This window comes from Pongo pygmaeus, chromosome 11, assembly GCF_028885625.2.
Source record: "Pongo pygmaeus isolate AG05252 chromosome 11, NHGRI_mPonPyg2-v2.0_pri, whole genome shotgun sequence".
Lineage (NCBI taxonomy): Eukaryota > Metazoa > Chordata > Mammalia > Primates > Hominidae > Pongo > Pongo pygmaeus.
The window spans coordinates 108,585,459-108,596,104 of NC_072384.2; the positions used below are offsets into that span (position 1 = coordinate 108,585,459).

Here is a 10,646-nt window from a genome sequence, read left to right on the forward strand (position 1 = left end):
GGATTACAGGCATGAGCCACCAGGTCCAGCCTGATTCTTGCTTTTTATATTCCAGTCTCAGAAGTAGTTTCCACTGTAGAAGTTATCTGATGACAGTCTTATTCTTTCTAGTAGTGGCTTACAATCAGGATTAGCTTCTCCAGGAACACTACAAGATGGACTTAGTTTAAATATGTTTTAAACTAAAAGGCATTCTCTCAAATGAGTTTAAATGCATTTAATTTTTAGACAACCTACCTGACATATTTTTCTTAAAGACAATGTCTCCACTCCAAATAAATTATGGTCAAAATAAATGAAGAGCTCAAGATGATATCAATCCCATTAGTGTGAAGTCCTGGTGTTATGTGGATGACAAGCAGAAGCCAGTTATGACAACAGGTGAGAGGTCCAAAGTAATTGCCAAATTTGTTAACATTTTTCCATTTCTAAACCATCCTTAAAAACAATCACTGGGCACGGTGGCTCACACCTATAATCCCAGCAGACAGGCCAAGGCAGACAGATCGCTTAAGCTCAGGAATTCGAGACCAGTCTGGGCAACACAGCAAAACCTCATCTCCACAAAAAATACAAAAATTAGTTGGGCTTGGTGGCATGTGCCTGTAGTCCCAGCTACTTGGGAGGCTGAGGAAAGAGGATCACTTGATCCTGGAAGGTGGAGGTTGCAGTGAGCTGAGATTGTGCCACTGCACTCCAGCCTGGGTGGCAGAGGGAGACCCTGTCTCAAAAAAAATACATAAGTAGACTAAACAAAATAACAATTGAGTCAAAAGGTTTTGAAAAGTATTAAAAAAAAGAAAAAGAAAGAAAATTATATATGGGGTCACACTGTTACCAGTGGCAAATCTGAACGTGTTTGCAGCAACCTCAGTTCTGGCCTTCTCAGAAGAAAGAATTCAATCAAGGAGGCCGAGGCAAGAGTTAAAGCAGGAGTGAAAGTTTATTAAAAAGCTTTAGAGCAGGAATGAAAGGAAGTAAATTACCCTTGGAAGAGGGCTAAGTGGGCAACTTGAGAGATCAACTGCACCGTTTGACCTTTGACTTGGGGTTTTATATGTTGGCATGCTTCTGGGGTCTTGCATCCCTTCTCCCCGGATTCTTCCCTTGGGTGGGCTGTCTGCATGCACGGTGGCCTGCTGGCTTTTGGGAGGGGAGCATGTGTAGTGTGTTTACTGGACTTGTATACATGCTCACTTGAGGCATTCTTCCCTTACCAGCTGAATCTTCCTAGGTGGTTATATACCAGTTAAATTCCGCTATTTTGCCTCTTAGTGTGCAAGTTTGAGCCCACTCACTCAATTCCTGAGATCTTATTGGGAAGCTCCTTATCACCAGTTTCAGGTTTTTTTCTATCTATTGGGAGACTGCCTTTCCCTGGAGCTGGCTGCGACCTATTATTATTATTATTATTATTATTATTATTATTAGATGGGGTCCCACTCTGTCTCCCAGGTTGGAGTGCAGTGGCACAATCTAGGCTCACTGCAACTTCCGCCTCCTGGTTTCAAGTGATTCTCTTACCTCAGCCTTCGGAGTAGCTGAGATTACAGGCGTATGCCACCACACCTGGTTAATTTTTTTGTATTTTTAGTAGAGACAGGGTTTCACCTTGTAGGCTTTTCATGCATGTCTGTGTGAAGAGACCACCAAACTAGGCTTTGTGTGAGCAACATGGCTGTTTATTTCACCTGGGTGCAGTCGGGCTGAGTCTGAAAAGAGAGTCAGTGAAGGGAGATAGGGGTGGGGCCGTTTTATAGGATTTGGGTAGATAAAGGAAAATTACAGTCAAAGGGGGGTTGTTCTCTGGTGGGCAGAGTGGGGGTCACAAGGGGCTCAGTGGGGAGCTTTTGAGCCAGGATGAGCCAGGAGAAGGAATTTCACAAGACAATGTCATCAGTTAAGGCAGGAACAGGCCATTTTCACTTCTTTTGTGGTGGAATGTCATCAGTTAAGGCAGGAACCGGCCATCTGGATGTGTATGTGCAGGTCACAGGGGATATGATGGCTTAGCTTGGGCTCAGAGGCCTGACAAGGCCGGTCTCAAACTCCTGACCTCAGGTGATCTTCCTGCCTCAGCCTCCCAAAGTGCTGGAATTACAGCTGTGAGCCACCACACCTGGGCACGACCAATTATTATTTTATAGAGACAGTTAACAATCACCTGACCATCACCTGATGGTTGCCTGACATTCCTGGTGGGGGTGGGTGGAGCCCTCTTTTTCCCTGCTTACGCCTAACTAGCTACCTACTGTAGTAACATCAGTCTCACGGTAGTCCAATAGAGCAACCATGCCATCTAGGTTCATGTTTTCACTAATAAAAACTGGTATTGTTTTTGAAATTAGCAAGGGTGTGCTTGATTTGTTCTGCAGCCTCTGTTGTAACAGGTTTTAGTCTTTCCTGGTCTCTGTTCTTCAAGTTTGCCTTTGATTGATTGCATGTAATCTTGGATGTACTTCTTGTATGCTTCCTTTGTAAAGCTGCTTTCTTTCAAGGGATGGTTCTCGACAGTCTTAACACCAGTGATTACAGTGCTTTCCATACATTTGCCCTTTGGGCCTTCAGTGGAGGCATTTCCACCAATGAGGGAGTCATCAATGCTACCCTCTGTCCTAGTGACCATCTTCTCCTCCACCTCCAGGCACAGCCATCTCCTGGATCTTGTAAATGTTGCAGAACATCTCATCGTGGCTGATGAGGTCCTGGTGAATAATCATAATTGCGGCTGAAGGGAGAGGCAGCGGGGCTAGCTTAGCAGGAGCCCTGAGCTTCAGCAGTGCAGCGCTGGGGGAGAGGGGAGCCAGTGGAAAAGCCCTAATAGGAGTTCTGAAAGGAGTAACAGTGACAGAAAACCCAGTTTATCCATTTGAGAGAGTTTGTGGGTTCAGGAGTAGGAGAATGGAAATTGGGAATAACAGCTTGGAATAGTAGACCTCAGAGAAAATTTCCTGCAAAAATTGCTGAAGCCAGCAAGGGGTAAGAAGTAAATAATACACCTTATATACTATCTTAAATTGTACCCATTAGAGATTACTCGCAATTAATTATCATCATCCTGTTTTTAAAATGGCTGACGTAAACCAATCAAAACTTTATGTAAATTTATTACATATGGCAGCTTTTACCTAACCTCCTTTCATGGTTCTCAAACTTTGGCATTCATAAAAATCACTTGGAGAGCTTGTAAAATTGGAAATTCCTGGAGCCCTGCCTTTAGAGTCTGATTCAGTAGATGGAGCCCAAGAATCTGCATTTGAATATTCGATTGGGTGTTTCCAAATTAATTATCCATTGTGTGTTTTACCTGTCACTGATGAGTCTCATATAGGTGACCCTTGGTTCATATTTCGAGAAACATTTTGTCTAGATGCACTGAGAAAATGATAGTTTGACCTCTCTTCTGCTACTTACTGGCTGACCCTGAGCAAGTCACTCTTATTCTCTGGGCCTCAGTTTCCTCCTGTGTAAAATGCAATGGTAGATGATGGTAAGAATGAAATGAAAATACCTATAAAGGACCACACACATAAATGTAAATTCCCTCAACTGTTATTCTAGTTAAATACTGAAGACTTACTACATTGCTTCCCCAATAAATTGTGTTCTAATGCCAAACTGAATTATCCAAACTTTTGAAATGCAGTCTATTTGCATCCTTGCATCTTGAACCTGGTATAAGGTTGAACTTATTTACCAAATACCGTGTGTCCAGAAAACAATTTACTTTCTTTTTTTTTTTGAGATGGAGTCTTGCTCTGTTGCCTAGGCTGGAGTGCAGTGGTGCCATCTCCACTCACTGCAAGCTCCGCCTCCTGGGTTCATGCCATTCTCCTGCCTCAGCCTCCTGAGTAGCTGGAACTACAGGCAACCGCCACCACGCCTGGCTAATTTTTGTATTTTTAGTAGAGACAGGGTTTCACCGTGTTAGCCAGGATGGTCTCCATCTCCTGACCTCGTGATCTGCCTGCCTCGGCCTCCCAAAGTGCTGGGATTACAGGCATGAGCCACCGCACTGGCTGCAATTTACTTTCTAATGCTACAGACTGTCAGCATAAATGTTAAGGTCATTAATTTTGCATAGAACTTAGTCTGTACACTGCTTTTCCATAACTCTAGTTTACACGGGATAATTCCACTTATAAATCCTATACACTGTGTCATAGGCCTAAGGTTTGTCATGCTCTTACAATCTCAGGGCTCTGCAGGAATTCATTCTTCTTTTTTCTTTTTCTTTTCTTTTCTTTTCTTTTTTTTTTTTTTTTTGAGACAGGGTCTCACTCTGTCACCCAAGCTGGAGTGTAGTGGTGCGATCTCAGCTCACTGCAACCTGCACCTCCCAGGCTTAAGTGATTCTCCTGTCTCAGCCTCCCAAGTAGCTGGCATTACAGGTGTGAACCACCACCACCTGGCTAATTTTTGTATTTTTAATAGAGATGGTTTCATCATGTTGGCCAAGCTGTCTTTTTTTTTCTCCTTTGTATTGCTTTCCTAGTCTACTCAATCCCCACTAATTTAATACTTTTAATAATTTTAATTTAATAATTTTCCATAAGGTTTATGCACAACAGATTAAGAAAACAGTGTTTAAGGAATTGATGTTTTCATAAGGTTTATATAGATTAGATTAAGAAAACAATGTTTAAGACATTGTCCATTGCGACTAATACTTCAAAAGTGCCTACTTTTGAAGGGTTTTGTTTGCTTTTGTTTTTTTTGGAGAGGGCATCTCAGTATGTTGCCCAGGTTGGACTCAAATTCCTGGGCTCAAGAGATACTTCCACCTTAGCCTCCAGAGTAGCTGGAACTCCAGGCATGCGCCACTGCACATACCTTTGCCTACCCACTTTGTATCTGAATAAACAACAAAACTGAATCTTCCATGAGCAATTCACATAATTATTGAAATAATAAATAGATTTACATTTGTTTTCAAAAAGTTGCCTGTGTAATTTGTACACATGGTCCCCAAATGCCAATGCAGAACGATGCATAAGTTCCCCTCTCTTTTTGGTAGTATATAAATGGTGTAGTATTAAGTTTCAAATCTAACTTATCACACTGTGCCCATTGTGTGTGCCCATTGGCCAGGCCAGTCCCTGGCACACAGTTCACCCTCAAAAAAAAATTTGTTGAATGAATGCATAGGTTTGGAATTTCAGTAGGAGTTGAATTTCTCTTAGAAGCTTATTCAGTTGTTTATGTGATACCCTATATTTTGTTACCTGTTGATTATTTTACTACCTTTGTTCAAAGTGATTCCTGATCAGATGGCAAAGAAAATCATTTCAGAAGACGAGGTGTGGTGGCTCATGCCTGTAATCCCAGCCCTTTTGGTGGATGATGTGGGCAGATCATTTGAGGTAAGGAGCTTGAGACCAGCTTGTTCAACAACATGGTGAAACCCAATCTCTACTGAAAGTACAAAAAGTAGCCGGGTGTATGGCCAGGCGCAGTGGCTCACACCTGTAATCCCAGCACTTTGGGAGGCCAAGACGGGTGGATCACCTGAGGTCAGGAGTTCAAGACCAGCCTGGCCAACATGGTGAAACCCCGTCTCAACTAAAAATACAAAAAAAAATTAGCTGGATGTGGTGGTGGGCATCTTTATTCCCAGCTACTTCGGGAGGGTGAGGCAGGAGAATCACTTGAACCTGGGAGGTGGAGGTTGCAGTGAGCCAAGATGGTGCCATTGTACTCCAGCCTGGGTGACAAGAGTGAAACTCCGTCTAAACAAGAAAAAAAAAATTAGCCAGATGTGGTGGCACCTGCTTGAAATCCCAGCTACTCGGGAGGCTGAGGCAGGAGGGTTGTTTTAACCCAGGAGGCAGGGTTGCAGTGAGCCGAGATTGCGCCACTACACTCCAACCTGGGCGACAGAGTGAGACCCCATCTTAAAAAAAAAAAGAAAAAGCTGGCTGGATGAGGTGGCTCACGCCTGTAATCCCAGCATCTTGGAAGGCTGAGGTAGGTGGATCACAAGGTCAGGAGTTCGAGACCAGCCTGACCAACATGGTGAAACCCCATCTCTATTAAAAATACAAAAATTAGCTGGGCGTGGTGGTGAGGGTCTGTAATCCCAGCTACTCAGGAGGTGGAGGCAGGAGAATCACTTGAACCTGGGAGGCGGAGGTTGCAGTGAGCTGAGCTCACACCTCTGCACTCCAGCCTGGGTGAGAAGAGCAAAACTCTATCTCAAAAAAAAAAAAAAAAGAACAACAGCAACAACAAAGAAAATCAGTTCAGAAGATGGGAATGTGATAAACATCATTTCTTTAAAAATCTTCAGATGCTTTTTAGAGTATGATTCTCCAGAGTTGCCGGTGATAATTTTTCAGTTTGCCTTCATCTTCAGCCTTCTTCTAATATTTGAGCTGGATGTTTACTCCTTCCTACATGAATTGGCTTTCCCTCTGACTTCGTTTGACACTGATCTCCTCTGGTTGTCTTTCAGGTTGTTCTTTCTGTGTCCTTCACTGATTCTTTTTATTTCTTATGTGTAGCCAATCATTGACCATCTGTTGTTCTCGTTTTGCTATTCTTGTCAGAGAGTATCTATTTTCAAGGTTTCAACAGCTGTCTATATCTCTGGTCCTGGCTTCAATCCTTCATCTTCAAATACTGCTTGAAATCCTCCAATTTGGGGGTTCTGCCTATTTCACATTCATTGAGTTCATAAATGAGCTCATTGCTTTGGAAGCAGCAATCTTCTTGGAACTTCTGTACTTTTGACAGTGGTAGCTTGATTCATTCATCCAGACTCAAAAAGAGTGATCTTTAAAATGCATTTCCTTAATTTTATCTTGGAGATTATCAGTGAAATCTCTGACCACTGAATGGATAATGTGGACACTAATATACTGTCATTCCAGAGAAGCCATGTGCCTAAAATTCTCCCCTGTGTCAGAAGGAGTTTGGGAGGCAGTCACATCAGACCTGATACTTTTCCAGTAACTGCCAGAGGAAATGGCATGTGTGAGCGATGTGGCAGTCATACTGTGTCCGGAATTGGTGGGTTCTTGGTCTGGCTGACTTCAACGACGAAGCTGCGGACCCTTGTGGTGAGTGCTACAGTTACAGATGGTGTATCCAGAGTTTGTTCCTTCAGATGTTCAGATGTGTCTGGAGTTTCTTCCTTCTGGTGGGTTCGTGGTCTCGCTGACTTCAGGAGTGAACCTGCAGACCTTCGCAGTGAGTATTACAGCTCTTAAAGGCAGCGCATCTGGAGTTGTTCGTTTCTTCTGGTGGGTTCATGGTCTCGCTGGCTTCAAGAGTGAAGCTGCAGACCTTTGTGGTGAGTGTTACAGCTCATAAAGGTGGCGCGGACCCAAAGAGTGAGCAGCAGCAAGATTTATTGCAAAGAGTTAAAGAACAAAGCTTCCACGGCACAGGAGGGGACCCTAGTAGATTGCCGCTGCTGGCTCAGGCAGTCTGCTTTTATTACCTTATCTGGCCCCACCCACATCCTGCTGAGTGGTCCCTTTTACAGAGAGCTGATTGGTCCATTTTGACAGGGTGCTGATTGGTGCGTTTACAATCCCTGAGCTAGACACAGAGTGCTGATTGGTGCATTTACAATCCTCTAGCTAGTCATAAAAGTTCTCCAAGTCCCCACTAGATTAGCTAGACACAGAGCACTGATTGGTGCATTTACAAACCTTTAGCTAGACACAGAGTGCTGATTGGTGCATTTACAACCCTCCAGCTAGACATAAAAGTTCTCCAAGACCCCACCAACTCAGGAGCCCGGCTGGCTTTGCCTAGTGGATCCAGCCAGGGGGCAGGGGCGGAGCTGCCCCAAGTCCTGGGCGTGCCTGCACTCTTCAGCCCTTGGGCGGTGGATGGGACGGCAGGGGGCGGCACCCCGTCGGGGAGGCTCTGGCCTTCAGGGGAGCCCACGTGGTGTCTGCGGGAGCTCAGGCATGGTGGGCTGCAGGTCCCAAGCCCTGCCCCACCGGGAGCCCGCTGAGGCCCAGCGAGAATTTGAGCACGATGCGGGCGGGCCGGCAGTGCTGGGGCAGGCCGGCAGTGCTGGGGCACCCAGCAGCTGCTGGCCCAGGTGCTAAGCCCCTCACTGCCCTCGCCGGTGGCACTGACTGGGGACTCCGAGTGTAGGGCCCGCCTAGTCTGTGCCCACCTGGAACTCACGCTGGCCTGCGAGCACTGCACGCAGCCCCGGTTCCCACCTGGGCCTCTCCCTCCACACCTCCTCGCAAGCAGAGGGAGCTGGCTCTGGCCTTGGCCAGCCCAGAGAGGGGCTCCCACAGTGCAGTGGCAGGCTGAAGGGCTACTCAAGTGCGGCCAGAGCGTATGCTGAGTCTGAGGAGGCACTGAGAGCGATTGAGGGCTGCCAGCATGCTGTCACCTTTCAATACCGCTGAATTACATGAGGTAATCACAACTGTGGAAAAGGGCAAGAATTAAAGTACTGATTGTACAGATCAAGATGTTGCTTATCTTGCCATAGCTTTAGGATATTTGAAGAATGTGTTCATAGAAAATGAGACCCAAGTTAACTCCAAATAAGTTCTGAAAAGCTTTCCCATTATAATAGTAAAGAATCATACTGAAACACTGTCACAAAACCAATGACTCAAAACTCTGTCTGATGCTCAGCAATGGCACAATTGCAGTAGCCTGACCTATAAAAGTACCGTCACCTAGAGGTTGTGGGTCCTATGGGACACTGATTTACCAAGATAGTGTCAGGATTAGCAGGCATACTCCAATCTGCTTGTTGGATGAATTAGGTTCAAAAATCAAAGGAAAGGAAAAAAATCCTTCTGTAAGGAAGTAGATGCAGATAGAAAGGCCAGATTAAAAACATTGGCTGAGCTGCAAATTGTAAGTTTTCATGGAATAGTTCAAGAGCATGGTAATTAATTTGCAGTAAAAAATAAGTCACCAACAAGCAGGGTGTTTCAAACAATAAAAATACAAACGTGATCGAAAGAAAAGTAAACTTGCTGAGTAATTCTAACAAAGGGAGTAACTGCAGCCAGGAAATATGGAACATTTTAAATAGGTAAGAATAGCCCTAGAATATTAGAATAATATTTCAGGGTCAAAGTTAAGTTGTTAGCTTTTTGTTTTTTGTTTTTTGTTTTTTTTTTTTGAGATGGAGCCTCACTCTGTCATCCAGGCTGGAGTGAAGTGGCGTGATCTGGGCTCACTGCAGCCTCTGCCTCCCACGTTAAAGCAATTCCTCTGCCTCAGCTTCCCAAGTAGCTGGGACTACAGGTGCCTGCCACCACGCCCAACTAATTTTTGTATATTTAGTAGAGACGAGGTTTCACCATATTGGCCAGGCTGGTTTTGAACTCCTGACCTTGTGATTCGCCCACCTTAGCCTCCTAAAGTGCTGGGATTATAGGCATGAGCCACTGTGCCCAGCAAGTTGTTAGTTTTTAATCATGTATTTTAAACATTTTGGAGTTTACTCAAAAAATTCAGAGTTAAACCCTGTAGGAAATGACTGAAAAGCTTCTGAAGTGGAAAAAAAAGGAGAAAAATTTGAAATTGGTAAAAATTTAGTGACTTGAACATAGGAAAATGTGATTCAGTTAGAATGCCTTGAACGTTAGTCTCTGAACATATAAATAATGTGCAAAGCATTATTTTCCAAATAAAACAAAGCAAAACCAACTAGGAAAAGGATAATTCTCATGTAGAAATCAAATGAAAGCTTTAAAACCAAATACTCCTAACAAGAAAGTGTCATGAAGTCATCCAGGTAAAGGAATGTAGGTCCAGAAAGCCCTCTAAAGACCCTCAAATGTCTTTGTTCATAATACTTAGTATATAGTCCAATTAAAATTCCAGGGCAGAGCGCCTTCCTGGAGACAGGCTTCCTAAGCTTATATTTAGAAAGGTTAAAGATGATTTGAAATTGTGTCATCTATCAAAGGCAAACCAAGAGGCTTTGTCAAGAGGGTCAGCTGACACTGCAGAGAAAGTTTTTGAATTTGTTCCAGAGGAATGTTGTCCCATGCAATTAGTCCAAAGGATTAAGAACAGGTTTCCTACTATACTTTTAAAAACTTTTTATTATTAAAAAAGGATGCAGTAAATCACACAAATGTATAATGTAGTAAACCATTACAAGGTACTCTTGTAATCATTACCCGTATAAAGAAATGGAACACAGCCAGCTGCCCTAGAAGTCCTCATATGCCTATCCCAGTCATACTCTGTCCCTGTTCCCATTAATTATTACCTGAATGTCCATGGTGTGCACTCCATAGTTTAGTCCCAGTAATAGAATTTGAAAGTCGATATCCCCATCTTTCCAAAAGGTCAGTAACTGGTGACAACCCTAGCACCCTAATACCTTCCTTTGCTTCTACCCCAGACTTGTTTTTTAAGTTAAGTAAGGCTCCAGTCTCTGGAGATCCATCTTGAAACAGGCGGTCTTTCAACAATACTTTCTGCTGAGACATTGTCTGGTTAGATCTGGAAAGGAACGCATGGACCAATACATTCTATTGGTAGAAAAGGAGGATCGCATGTGAAAGCTCTTCTCAGAGGAAGCCTCACTGAAGAAAAGTGAATCATACTACTAGGTGGTTTAATATACAAGACAGTATACCCAAATTAACTGTTTGCAAAATATGTTACAATCCTGACACAACCCAGCTTGATAGGAT

At 43.8% G+C, this 10,646-nt stretch overlaps 1 pseudogene; it reads right to left on the reverse strand.

The window, feature by feature from the left end:
- Positions 1–411: 411 nt before the first annotated feature.
- On the reverse strand, positions 412–2,720 carry LOC129031869 (translationally-controlled tumor protein-like; annotated as a pseudogene).
- Between the last annotated feature and the right edge of the window lie 7,926 nt (positions 2,721–10,646).